This window comes from Hyla sarda, chromosome 2 (assembly GCF_029499605.1).
Source record: "Hyla sarda isolate aHylSar1 chromosome 2, aHylSar1.hap1, whole genome shotgun sequence".
NCBI classification, from domain to species: domain Eukaryota; kingdom Metazoa; phylum Chordata; class Amphibia; order Anura; family Hylidae; genus Hyla; species Hyla sarda.
Window position 1 is genome coordinate 80,480,902 of NC_079190.1, and position 14,090 is coordinate 80,494,991.

At 46.1% G+C, this 14,090-nt stretch overlaps 1 long non-coding RNA gene and 1 pseudogene across 2 annotated transcripts in view; one reads left to right on the forward strand and one right to left on the reverse strand.

The window, feature by feature from the left end:
* The window catches only part of LOC130358671 (uncharacterized), a 51,646-nt gene that overhangs the window by 10,040 nt on the left and 27,516 nt on the right, over positions 1–14,090 (reverse strand). The window lies entirely within an intron of this gene.
* Positions 1,363–1,535, forward strand: LOC130358917 (U2 spliceosomal RNA; annotated as a pseudogene).

Below are 14,090 nucleotides of genomic sequence, written 5' to 3' on the forward strand. Positions count from 1 at the left end.
CCTTTTTTTTTAATTTTTATCGTTTTTAGGTGGGGGTTCAGGAGCATGGCGCTACCTGTTCTCCCATATGCGGTTAAGGGGCACGGGGCATAGAGCTTGCTCCGTTAACCCCTTACCACCAGCGCCTGGGTTTGCACCTTGGGTCTGGGTCCCCCTAAGATACCTGCTCGTCCCACTGCTGCAGCCTGACATGATGCAGGTGACAAATAGCTGGCCGAAGACACCCAGGCTGAGTATTTTCAGGACAGTATTGAGTGTGAATCCCCCTATCCCTCCCCTCTTTCCCCTGCCTTTTCCAGGGGCTTTGATACTTGGGGCCCCAGGGGGGACTTCATTCTTCCCTATATTTTATTTATTCTCTGGGGCAGGGGTGCAGGTTCTGGATTCTTCAGCTTCCAGATATGTTGGGGGATAGTGGGGCAGCATTACTCATGGCTGTGCTGGGCCAGACCCCTCACGGCCTCTGGCACCATTATGGAGGAGACAGTCCGGTGACTTCCCCTCCCCCCTCTTCGGATCTACCCTACATGTTTTGCAGCCAGGCACAGTGCCCTGGCCGTGTTTTCTTCCCTACTGGCTGGAGACTCACTCAATGCTTGCTGCCTCAGTGTCAGTCTTCTGGGACAGCATTTCTCCAACCACTTCCCCCATGGGGGCGCATCCAGCCCGCTTGTCGCCCTTATGTTGCAGCCAGGCACAGAGTCCTGGTCACATTCTTTATTCTGCTGACCGGTGACCCTCTGCAGCTGCCCCATTGTTGGGCTTCTGGGGCAACGGGTCTCCGGTTCAACCGGGCAGAGCACGTCCCTATTGGGAGCGCAACTGGCCCACTGGCCACTCTTATGTTGCAGCCAAGCGCAGTGTCCTGGCCGCGTTCTTTTATCTGCTGACCGGAGGCCCTCTGCAGCTGCCCCAGTGTTAATCCTCTTGTGGCAGCGGGTCTCCGGTCCCCCCGGCCTGGCGCTTCCCCGGCGGGGGAGGAACCGGCTGCGTCATCAGACAGACCCCCTGCCCGGTCCCTGCAACGGCCACCGATCGTGCGGCTGGCAACCCCATTCATCGTTCATCTCTCCCCCCATTCCACTCCTTACTGTATCAGACAGTCTCCGGGGCAGTGTTCCTCCAGCGCATCGTTCCTTCTCGGCGGGCCGCTCTATTTCCCGAAGTGAAAGTTTAAAAAAAATTGCTTCAATTTTCCCGGGCGCTCTGCCCTCCAGTGGCTGTTTTATGTACAGCTCTGCTTCCATCTTGTGCTTGGCTCCCCTCTGGTGGCCAAAAGTTGCCACTACAACCTTAGTTTATTTTTATGTTTTTTTTTTTTTTTTTATTCCTGCCGCTATCTGTAGGGCTGTCGGCGGTGCGTTTTTTTTCCTGGAGTATCAAGCGTAGTATCTGTTCTTATCAGTTTCTCATCTGTTATGTCCCCTATCTGGGACCATATATTAAATGGATTTTGGAGAAAGGAGTGTGATTTCAAAGCCTGCTTCTGTCACCCTATGCACGTATCCGATTTCTGCAGGTTCAGTGCACACCATGAATAGAAATGCTTGATCCAAGTATTGCGGCACATGCCCCTTTTTTGCACTGTACCATTATGCTTGCATATACCGTGGACCTATTCCGGAGCGTCCTTTTTCGGGTCTTCTTGTTGCCGCTTTCCCTTGTTGGTCACTTTCAGGTATAGGGTTTTGCTGGAGGTTCAGACTTGGGAGCATTAATCGGTGTTGCTCACCACACTGCCCTTAACGTACGCACTGGGTAACCTTAAGCCTGGCCCTGAGCTGCCTGTTCCCTTTATCACTGGACACCTTTATAGTGTCCAAGGCTGCAGTCCAGGTACTATGACAACTATGATGTTCTTGTAGGTCAGTGCTTCTCAAATAGTGGGGCGCGCCCCCCAGTGGGGGTGCGAGGCTCCGTAAAGGGGGGCTCGTTTGACCTTGGCAAATACTCGCAAGCGGCGTCCCACACGGCGTTGGTTGCCTAGCAACTCTACGGCTGGAGAGAGGGAGCAGCGCAGCGCGATCACTGGAGATTGTCCCAGCGCAGCCCAACGCGGAGGACCACATGACCGCCAATGCACGTGACACATGCAGAGGACCCGTGGAGACATACAGGAATCAATACGCCGGTTTCTAGTCCCACGCACAGAGGAGAAAGAGCAGGACGCCGGCATGTCATCAAGGCAGAGTCGCAAAGATACATCCGCAGCATCACCAGGTGGGAAAACAAGAGCTTAAGCACAGAAAGAACATTAAAGAGCAGGGGTCAAGGAGAGGAGGTAGGACAAACACAAAATCTGATAATAAAACTGAAAAGGGGAAAAGAAATAGTAACCAGGGGATGGAGGAGGAAAAAGTATACGAACTAGAAGACAGTACCCTGGATCAAAAGGAGGAGGGGGAAGGTGCAAAAAGACGCTCTGCAGGTAAAGTTACTAAGCCCTGAAGGTAACCTAGATAAAAAAAAAAAGGGCATGATAGCAGGAATGCATGAGTGGAAGGGTTACAAAGCACACCACAGGAGGATACCAATAATAAGGGTCAATATCCATTACAGGAGCCGCAAGTAGATCCGACCCCCACCCCCCATACAATAGACCACCCCCAGGTTAAGCTAATAAACCTATTCTTTTTTTATTTTTATATATACGTTAATAAGGATACAGTGTTATACAGAGGTGTACTTATAACAATTTTATAGACAAATGATACTATTTACAGTCACGTGGGGGGGGGGGGGCGCAACATTTTTTCTTCTTCCTAGGGGGGGGGGGGGGGGCATGACAGAAAATAATTGAGAAGCACTGTTGTAAGTGATCACCAGTCAGTGTGTTTTAATATAAGAACAGTGAAGGAGTCACACCACACAAAAACAAAAGTTTTAGATTTTAGAAAAACAGACTTTTCAAAAATGAGATTAGTCATAAATGAGTCCCTATCAGACTGGAACGGATTGCATGGAGTCCAGGAGAAATGGGACTACTTAGAAGAGTCATTATTGAAGGCAACAGAAAATTGTATTAGACTTGTCAGTAAAAAGAGAAAAAGGAAGAGACCACTGTGGTACTCAGCAGAAGTGGCCAAAATCATAAAAAACAAAAAACTAGCATTTAGTAATTATAAAACAACCCAGAGCAATGAAGATACAGAAATCTACAAGACTAGGCAGAAAGAGGCCAAGCAAGTTATAAGAACTTCTAAAGCACAGGCAGAAGAAAAACTAGCTCAGTCTGTGAAAATGGGATAAGACATTCTTCAGATATATAAATGAAAAAAGGGAATTAAAACAAGGAATAACAATTAAAAACAAAGGAAGGTATGCAGAAGAGAATAAAGGGCTAGCTGACTGCCTTAAAGGGGTACTCAGGTGGAAATTTGTAAATTACTTCTATTAACATTTTTTTTAATCCTTCCAGTATTTATGAGCTGCTGAATACTACAGAGGAAATTATTTTTATTCTGGAACACAGAGCTCTCTGCTGACATCTCTGTCCATTTTAAGAACTGTCCAGTAGGAGTAGGAGAAAATCCCCATAGCAAACATATGCTTCTCTGGACAGTTTGTAAAATGGACAGAGATGTCAGCAGAGAGCACTGGGCTTGTGATGTCAGCAGAGAGCTCTGTGTTCCAAATAGAAAATAATTTCCTCTGTAGTATTCATCAGCTAATAAGTACTGGAAGGATTAAGATTTTTTAATAGAAGTAATTTACAAATCTGTTTATCTTTCTCACACCAGTTGATTTAAATAAAAAAAAATTCCACCAGAGTACCCCTTTAATGAATACTTCTTTTCAGTTTTTACAGAAGAAAAAGGACCTCAATTAGGGAGAAAGACTAATGAATCATTTGATGCATGTGTCTTTACAGAGAAAGAGGTTCTACATTTGCTGTCTAAAGTGAAGACAAATAAGTCACAGGGGCCTGATGGGATACACCAAAAATTATTAAAGGAGCTCAGTGGTGAGCTAGCAAAACCGTTAACAGATTTATGTAACCAATCACTGGTAACAGGAGTCTTCCCGGAAGATTGGAAATTAGCAAATGTCATGCCCATTCACAAGAAAGGTAGTAGGGAGGAATCAAGCAACTATAGGCCAGTAAGTCTGACATCAATAGTGGGGAAATTAATGGAAACCCTACTAAAGTATAGGATTGTGGAACATCTAAAATCCCTTGGATTGCAAGATGAAAAACAACATGGGTTTACTTCAGGGAGATCATGTCAAACAAATCTTGATGATTTTTTTGACTGAGTGACTAAAATAATAGATTCCGGAGGGGCAGTAGACATCGCATATCTAGATTTTAGTAAGGCTTTTGACACATAGAAGACTTATCAATAAACTACAGTCATTGAGCTTGGACTCCCATATTGCTGAGTGGATTAGCCAGCGGCTGAGTGACAGACAACAGAGGGTTGTAGTCAATGGAGTATATTCAGAGCAAGGTCTTGTTACCAGTGGGGACCTCAGGGATCTGTACTGGGACCAACTTTGTTTAACCCCTTAAGGACTCAGGGTTTTTGCACTTTCGTTTTTTCCTTCTTACGTTTTAAAAATTATAATTCTTTCAATTTTCCACCTAAAAATCCATATTATGGCTTATTTTTTGCGTCACCAATTCTACTTTGCAGTGACATTAGTCATTTTACCCAAAAATTCACGGCGAAACGGGAAAAAAAAAAATTGTGCGACAAAATCGAAGAAAAAACGCCATTTTGTAACTTTTGGGCGCTTCCGTTTCTACGCAGAGCATATTTCGGTAAAAATGACACCTTATCATTATTCTGTAGGTCCATACGGTTAAAATGATACCCTTCTTATATAGGTTTGATTTTGTCATACTTCTGGAAAAAATAACTACATGCAGGAAAATTTATACGTTTAAAAATGTCATCTTCTGACCCCTATAACTATTTTATTTTTCCACGTACAGGGCGGTATGAGGACTCATTTTTTGTGCCGTGATCTGAAGTTTTTATCGGTACGATTTTTGTTTTGATCACTTTTTATTAATTTTTTAATGGTATAAAAAGTGACCAAAAAGAAGCTTTTTTGGACTTTGGAATTTTTTTACACTGTTTTATTTCTTTCATGGGAAAAGGGGGGTGATTCAAACTTTTATTAGGGAAGGGGTAAAATGACCTTTATTAACACTTCTTAACTTTTTTTTTGCAGTGTTATAGGTCCCATAGGGACCTATAACACTGCACACACTGATCTCTCATGCACACACTGATCTCTCTAATACACGCCTGTGATCAGTGTTATCGGCGCTTGACTGCTCCTGCCTGGATCTCAGGTACGCAGCAGTCATTCGAGGAGGAGTCATTCGAGTCATACCGAGGAGGCAGGTAAGGGCCCTCCCGGGGTCCTGTAAGCTGTTCGGGATGCCGCGATTTCACCGCGACGGTCCCGAACAGCCCGACTGACTAGCCGGGATAGTTTCACTTTCGCTTTAGAAGCTGACCGCCGCCTCTAAAGGGTTAATACCGCACATTGCCGCGATCGGCGATGTGTGGTATTAGTTGATGAGCGCCGGGACAGAAGCGATGTGATGCTTCATATCGTGGGAGCCGGCGCAGGACGTAAATATACGTACTGCATCCTTAAGGGGTTAATATCTTCATTAGTGATATTGCAAAAGGTCTCGATCATAAGGTATTGATCTTTTTGCTGATGACACAAAGATATGGGTTGATGTTCCTGGAGGGATACGCCAAATGGAAAAGGATTTAGGAAAACTAGAAGAATGGTCAGAACTCTGGCAACTGAAATTTAATGTGGATAAGTGCAAGATAATGCACCTGGGGCGTAAAAACCCTCGGGCAGAATATAGAATATTTGACACAGTTCTGACCTCAGTATCTGAGGAAAGGGATTTAGAAGTAATTATTTCAGAAGACTTAAAGGTAGGCAGACAATGTAATTGAGCGGCAGGAAACGCTAGCAGAATGCTTGGATATATAGGGAGAGGTATGAGCAGTAGAAAGAGAGAAGTGCTTATTCCGCTGTACAGAACACTGGTGAGACCTCACTTGAAGTATTTTGCGCAGTATTGGAGGCCGTATCTACAAAAGGATATAGATACTCTAGAGACAGTTCAGAGAAGAGCTACTAGTATATGGATTGCAGGATAAAACTTACCAGGTTAAAGGACCTTAACTTGTATAGCTTGGAAGAAAGAAGAGACAGAGGGGATATGATACTTTTAAATACATAAAGGGAATGAACACAGTAAAGGAGGAGAGCATATTTAAAAGAAGAAAAACTACCACAAGAGGACATAGTTTTAAATTAGAGGGGCAAAGGTTTAAAAGTAATATTAGGAAGTATTACTTTACTGAGAGAGTAGTGGATGCATGGAATAGCCTTCCGGCAGAAGTGGTCGCTGCAAATACAGTGAAGGAGTTTAAACATGCATGGGATAAGCATAAGGCTATCTTTCATATAAGATAGGGCCAGGGACTATTGATAGGTTTCAGATTATTGGGCAGACTAGATGGGCCAAATGGTTCTTGCCAACACATTCTTTGTTTCTACTGTATGTTTCTACCACACTCCCTGTGCGAGGGGACTGCAAGGGTGCCCTTGTGGAGGAAATGGACTCTCTGCAGCCTCCTTGTGGGTGGTTCACTGTACGTGGCCCTCTCCGACGCCCATGGCGGGCTTGTGGTCTGCTGCAGCTGCTCTTCCGGTACTCCACTGTGAGTGAGAGTTGACCGATGTACAATGGACCCTCTAAACCATCCATAAAGGTTGGGACGTCTGCCGCAGCTGCTCTTCCAGTACTCCACTGCGAGTGAGAGTTAACCGATGTACAATGACCCTCTACACCATCCTTGGAGGTTGGGACGTCTGCCACAGCTGCTCTTCCTGTACTCCACTGCGAGTGAGAGTTAACCGATGTACAATGACCCTCTACACCATCCTTGGAGGTTGGGACGTCCACCGCAGCTGCTAATCCAGTTTTCCACTGTGAGTGAGAGTTCCCTGATGTACAATGGACCCTCTCTATCATCCATAAAAGTTGCGTCATCTGTTGCATCTGTGGTACCCATCTATATGTCAGAGTTGACTGTTTTATTGATGTCATGTCTCTGCATCAACAGCTGCATTGCTGATGCACCACAGCATGTAGGTGTCACAGGGAAGGAGTCCCTGCATGCTCACAGGTCTCCCCAATGTCCATGGTAGCGCATTTTCTATGGCTGAATTCTGGTCCTCCACTACCAGTGGAAGACTACCAAACATTTGTGTCCCTGCAGGTGCAATGGACCTTATAGGACAACGGCATCAGCTTACATGGGTGGTGTCCCATTTGTTTACGACAGTATCTGCTTCTAGTATGAGGGGCTAGTGGGTGACCCTACGTATTCCTAGGGTACTTGATGGTTATGGCGTACACCTTTCCCCCCCCCCTCCAGAGGTGGGGTATCATTGACCCTCCAGTGACAGTGGTCGCGTGTTACCTGCTATAGCTTACCCAGCTCACTTCACTCCTAAACGAGGGGTCGGTGGTGGGGAGCCTGCTTTTGCCAGTACAGCCGTTTCTTTAACTCCTGGAGTATTAGTGATCTATACTATTGCCTATTATGGAAGGCCTATCATTGCTCATGCCACCTTGGATTGCCCCCCCCTGGAGTTGGGGTGGAGTGTCTAGGTTTCTGCTTTTTCTTTGGCAGTCTTTGCATTTACCCTATTCTAGGTGAAGTAGTGTCAGTCTTCTATACTCCTTCCTGTGGCTGATTCAGCCATCTCACTGACCCCTTCCGCTGCCGGCTTTGAGGTAGCTCGGTGGGATGCCTACTTTCGGGTTTTCAGCCCTTACGCTTCCCCTTCTTTACAAGGGGTTGTGTGGCCCTTGTACGGTTCCTGCTTTTGCAGCTGTTGTCCTTCTGTTTTTCAGTATCAGATGGTTTCTTCCTCCTTCCTACTTTTCTTTCAACTCTTCATTCTCCCCCTTTTTGGTGGGGTTCTGCTGGATTTGTACTAGTTGCATGTTGCTGTCTGGTGGTTGCCATCCTGGCTTTTCCATTGACCTTCTTGGGCACTTGTTAGTCTTGCTGGGGCTGTTCCTTTTTTCTCGCCCTCTTCCTTTTGGTGGGTACTGTCAGGTCTGTACCCTGGCTTCTCTAGCCCCTCGCACTGCCCTCTTTCCCTGTCGGGGTAGGTCTTGTTTGGGAGTCGTCCTGGTGGTCCTTGTGCTTCCTTTTGGGCGAGCTGCCTCTCTGTTGATCTCTCCTCTTATTCTCCAGCAATCTTTCTTCTTGGAGTGTCTCTCGGCCTTCCTTTTTATGGCCCTTCATTTCGGGCTGCCTTGGGCTCCCGAGGTTACATGACAATCTTGGCTGTGGCAGGTCACTCCTCCTCCTTTTTTGCAAGTGTATCAATTGGATCGGGCTTGCCCGGCAGTCTTGGTTGCCTCGCTTCATGCCCTGGACTGGTCTTCTGTTACCTTGCCTTGTCGCATTGGCTGGTTGACATCTCTCTGGGTCCCCTCTGTCTTCTGATCGTTCTGAGATGTTACTCTCTCGGTCTGCCATTCCGTTCTGGCCACCTAGTCTCTTGTGCCTGCAAGGGAAGGGCAGCATGGTGACCTCAGAGGTAACGGTTCCTTTTTTTCTCTTGTCCCCAGGGTATGTCACTTTTTTCCTGGCTTCCCCAGTTTGTTCAGGACCCTTTCCTTTGGTATTCTACCTTTTCAGACCCTCTGCCTTCTCAGAGCCTCCATGCCTTGGGCTCTCTCCCAGATGGCCTTTCCATACCTCATTCTCCGGGGTTTTTTTTTACTGATGCTTCCACCATTCCGGAGGTTCGTGTCTCTAGCCTTGGCGGGGTTCTGGTCTCACTCCTCTCTGCCGTTTTCTCTTCGGGAGGCAGTTTCTGTTCGCCGTTCCATGCCCTGTCCAGGCCTAGGTGCTCGTCAGCCGCAGTGTTTTGCTCCGGCTTGAGGTTCTTCGCCTCTCCTGGTTCGGGGCTCCAGGGTCCCTCTATTTTTTCCTTGTTCTCGGATTCTCTGTTCCTCTGGGTGTTCAAGATGATTCTGCTCCTCCCCATCGGCCTGTTTACTTCCTCCTTCCTCCTCCCTCGGGGGTAGAAGGGGCTTAGTGTGGAGGGCTTGGGGTTGTGGGCCTGCAGGTTGTCCTGGTTGCCCAGTCTGGCTGCTTCACGTATCTTGAACGGGTGTAGTTCACCTTGTCACAGGCCCTTTTCTGCTCTCTTGGCTATGCAGCGTACTCTTCGGGATCTCTCTTCCACACGTTTTTTTGCAGGATGGCCTTTGGGTTTGTGGATTGAGTCTGGGCCTCTTGGTTCAGGTGGTCGCCGGGTGCACCTTACCCTAGGCTTCTTACTGACCAGTTCTTTGTGCATTCGGGCCTGGACAGGAGTCTTGCTCTCTTTCTCTCTTTGTCCCATTCTGGCGACTCTGGTTTCCACCTTCTGCATCTTTTCTTTTTGTTTGCTGTGCTCAGCTACTTTTCTTTTGTCGTTCTCTCTCCTCTCCCCAGCTAGGATTTTTCCTGCAATCTTTTGATTACATACACTGTTCAATGCTATGTCATAGGAACATAGATCATTGTTATCCGATCTGACAGCATAGAGGAGGGTAAGTTATCTCTGGCTGTCATCCCAGCGAACCAGGGCCCACACAATTTCCACCTGGTGGTCCCAATCAGCCCCCCAAACCCACCAGCACCAGGAATTTTACACTTTTGTTCCTGATATAAACTTTGATAGCCGAATCGAAAATGCTCCTGCTTGGCATCAGCATGATTGCCGCTGCCCGGCTTTAGAGGTGAGTCCTGGCTGCTAATAAAGCTCCTGTGCTTACTTCAAAGTTGTAAATGTACATAATTTTGCATAGGGCGGGAATGGGTTAAGAAAAAAAAAAGCTTTCTGGTTGCTAATGGCAACTGAACTACTTTATCTCGGCACAGGTATTGGTAACTCTTCCTCTTATTGTTAACAGAGCTTTACAATAAGGCCCAGTTCACACTTCCAAGAATCCACAAGGAATTCCTCCTTCCAGCACCCTCACATATATTTCAATGGGCTTTGCGGTGCCCAGTTTGCTTGGCAGAATTTCGATGATGGAACTTCTGGCTCAGTCCACCAGAAAAGTCCCATTCATCAATAGGCCTGCTCTTATGTCTGGAGCAAACTGTCACGGACATAAGCGCCAATTCCGGATTGTTTCTGCTGCATTTGCCATACAGCGGGAAGATTGCGAATTTCAGATTTCAGCAAGGACATTTTGCTCAGTGTGAAGATACCCTATACCTTTACATAGTGTTAGATACAGGCAGACAAGCAAGTTGTTTCCTTCCACATGCAGAGAATATCATTTGCATATTTAAAGGGGTATTCCGCCACTAGGCATCCTATCCCCCATCCAAAGGATAGGGGATAAGATGTCTGATTGTGGTGGTCTCACCGATCTCTGTGCAGCACCCGTCGAGCGCTATTTGTGGGGGTCATGATGTCACGGTCACACCCCTTGGGATGTCACACCATGCCCCCTCAATGCAAGTCTATAGGAGGGGGCGTGGCAGCCCTCATGCCCCCTCCCATAGACTTGCATTGAGGGGACCTGTCCTCACGAGGGGTGTGGCCATGATATCACAACCCCCATTGCCCGCACCCAGCGTTCCGAACAAAATGTTTAGAATGCTGGGACAGCAGAGTACCCTCTTAAGCATGATGAGGGACTTAGATTCCATTGAGAAGTCTGCCCAGAATTCTGTAATGTTTATTTTATTTTAGAAATGGTTAAATAACGGACCACAGAGGAGGACCGAATGGATGGATTGGAGACTAAGGCGTGCATCATGTCTGGTCAGTCTCTATTGTAGATCATCATTCAGTATTATCGAACTAACTGAAAAGATTCCACATTGTGCTAGTTATAAAGAGATTACACAGGGTTTGCATACATGGATGTGTACTTGTCACATGCTAATAAGGGAAATGTTTCCGGGTATTTGACTATGAAAAAATTATCACCTATAAACAAATCATTTTCTGGTTTCCTATTGTGCAGAGCTGGTGAAACAAATGAACATGTATTTCGTAAACTGTTACTTCTCTTTCCACAGCCGAAAAATAGATCTACAAAGCAATTTTATGTGAAATCGTTGGAGTACGCCGCAGGTAGGTTGCCTTTTTATTGGATAAGCAATAGGTAGATCACAGTAGTAAATGTACAATGAGATATTCTGGATTCTTTTTCATTGAGAGTCTTTGTGCTGTTTGTCTCTTATATAAACATAGAAAGCAAATCTCTATAGAAAATGAACGCTTTTTTGTGTTTTAACAGCATATTTCATCCTGTATGATCTAACAAAAGGAATTTCAACCTTCAGCATGTTGGTAGGTAACCACCTTTAGCCTGTACTGCAGTGTTTCCCAACCAGGGTGCTTCCAGCTGTTGCAAAACTACAACTCCCAGCATGCCCGGACAGCCTTTGGCCGGGTCTAGTATCGGTATCGGGGCCGATACTAGCCAATTCCATGGTATCTGGGACTCGTTCAATGTCCCTGATACCAAATCCGATACCTGCTGCTGCTCCACAGCCCCGTTCTCCCGTCCGCATCATGGCGTTCTATGGAGGAGCATGTGACACACACGCCACTCCACCTCCCCCACTGCGCCCAACGTAACACTATGGAGGAAGCAGAGTGATGTGTATGTCACATGCTCCTCCATAGAACGCCATGATGCGGACAGGAGGACGGGGCAGCGGAGCGGTAGCATCCGTCAGAGGACAGCCGCAGGTGAGCTGTCTACAAGGGTGGGGGCTGCGGTCTAACGGCCCTGCTGTCTAAAGGGGGCCTGCTACTAACATCTGCAAGGGGGCTGCGGTCTAAAGGGGCCCTGCTGTTTACAAGGGGGGCTGCGGTCTACAGGGGGGGGGCCTGCTACTAAAGTCTAAAGGGGGGCCCTGCTGTCTAAAGGGGTGCTTGCTGTTTACGAGGGGGGCTGAGGTCTACAAGGGGGCTGCTACTAATGTCTACAGAGGGGGCCTGCTGTCTACAAGGGGGGGGGGCTGCTACTAATGTCTGCAAGGGGATACTACCTACTATTAAAGGCAATTTTAAGCAGAGTCACCTGCACTAACTTGAATTTATAGGTAGATGATGCAGGTGACCCGGTTTCTACTGCTGCTCACCATGTGTTTATCGGTCTCGCCGCCAATGCAAATTCCCTGTTCTGCCCAATGGAGAAGAGAGAAATCTTGGTTCATACTACAGCAGCCGCCTCCATTGTACACAACAAGGAACCCACATATCAGCACGGTTAGCAGCACCACAGACCGGGTCACCCTGGTGTCAGATTCCCGTTAAAATAAAAGTACTCGTAATTGGTATCGGCGAGTACTAGAATTAAAGTATCAGTACTTGTACTCGGTCTTAAAAAAATGGTATCGGGACACCTTACCTAAAACCATGATATACCACAGTTTTAGGTCCGGTTAGAGAACTGTATACGGGGCAAAAATGATCCAACCGGAGTCAGTGTTTGACTCTGGTTGGCTCATTGAAATGGAGGGGTTCGTACCGGATCCGGCTGGGATACAGGAGCGGCCATTTTTCGCTCCTCCCAACCGGATTCGGCACTCGTACACTACAAACGTAGTGTGATAGTGTGAACCCTCCCTAACAGGGGTGGGCCAGAGCAGAAAATATGGAGGAGGCTGGGGAGCGTGGCAAGCCTGCTCCCTGTCTCCATTGTGCAGAGCTGCGCAATGCAGCTAAAAGAATAAAGACTTATAATGCTGGCTCTCCTTCATTATTCAAGGAAGTGACCCCACATTTTAATGCTGTTCACCGTCACTACACCCTGTTCCAAATTATTATGCAAATTATATTTTTCTCATTTAACTACTGTAAATAATTGATGTAAATAACAGTCAGCATAATTCTCAAGTTATCCACTATTAAGAGTACAATTCACATTTTATTGAACAAACCTCCTAATGATAACAGTATTTTTTTTAAACATAAAAAAACTTACAATGCACTGTTACAAATTATTACGCACAATAAGTTTCAAAACATTTTATAGGTTGTAAAGAACTGAAAATTGTCATTTGTTGTGTTTGCAGCATATTTACTGAAATTAAAAGCTATTTCAGTCAAACTTTTAACAACATTTTAACTTTTTAAACATTTTAACAGGTCACGTTACATTTTAACTTTTGATAGCAGCTTCACAAGTCTTGCATCCATTGAACTTGTGAGTTTTTGGACAGTTTCTGCTTTGTTTGCAAAATGTCAGAATAGCCTCCCAGAGCTGCTGTTTGGATGTAAACTGCCTCCCACCCTCAAAAGGTTCTCAATAGGATTAAGGTCAGGGGAGGATGGAGGCCCCGCCATGACTTTCTCTCCTTTTATCCCCATAGCAGTCATTGATGCAGAGGTATTCTTTGCTGCATGAGATGGTGCATTGTCATGAATGAAGATGATTTTATTGCTGACATCGTAGCCTTGTTGGAACAGGGTGGCCGTCCACCAACCATCCATTACTCCATCCATCTGGACCATCCAGGGTTGCACGGCACTCATCAGTGAACAGGATTATTTGAAAATTAGTCTTCATGTATTTTTCTGCCCAATACAGCTGTTTCTGCTTCTGAGCATTGGTTATTGGTGGCTGAATAGAAGGTTTATGCACACTTGAAAGACTCTGGAGGACTCTACACCTTGATGTCCGTGGGACTCCAGAGGCACCAGTAGCTTCAAATATTTTGCTGCTATGTAATGGTATTTTAGCAGCTGCTCTTTTGATTTGATGCATGGATCTAGCAGAAATCTTCCTCAATGTGCCTTTATCTGCACAAACCTGTCTGTGCTCTGAATCAGCCACAAATCTCTTAATAGTGCAATGATCACGCTTACGTTTTCGTGAAATATCTAATGTTTTCATACCTCGCCCAAGGCATTGAACTATTTCACTCTTTTCGGCAGTGGATAGATCCTTTTTGTTCCCCATATTGTTTTAAAATGGTGCTCTGCTTAATAATGTGCAACACTCACCTTCAGTAGTTTTTCCTTAAATTGGGTTCACCTGGCAATCTAATTAT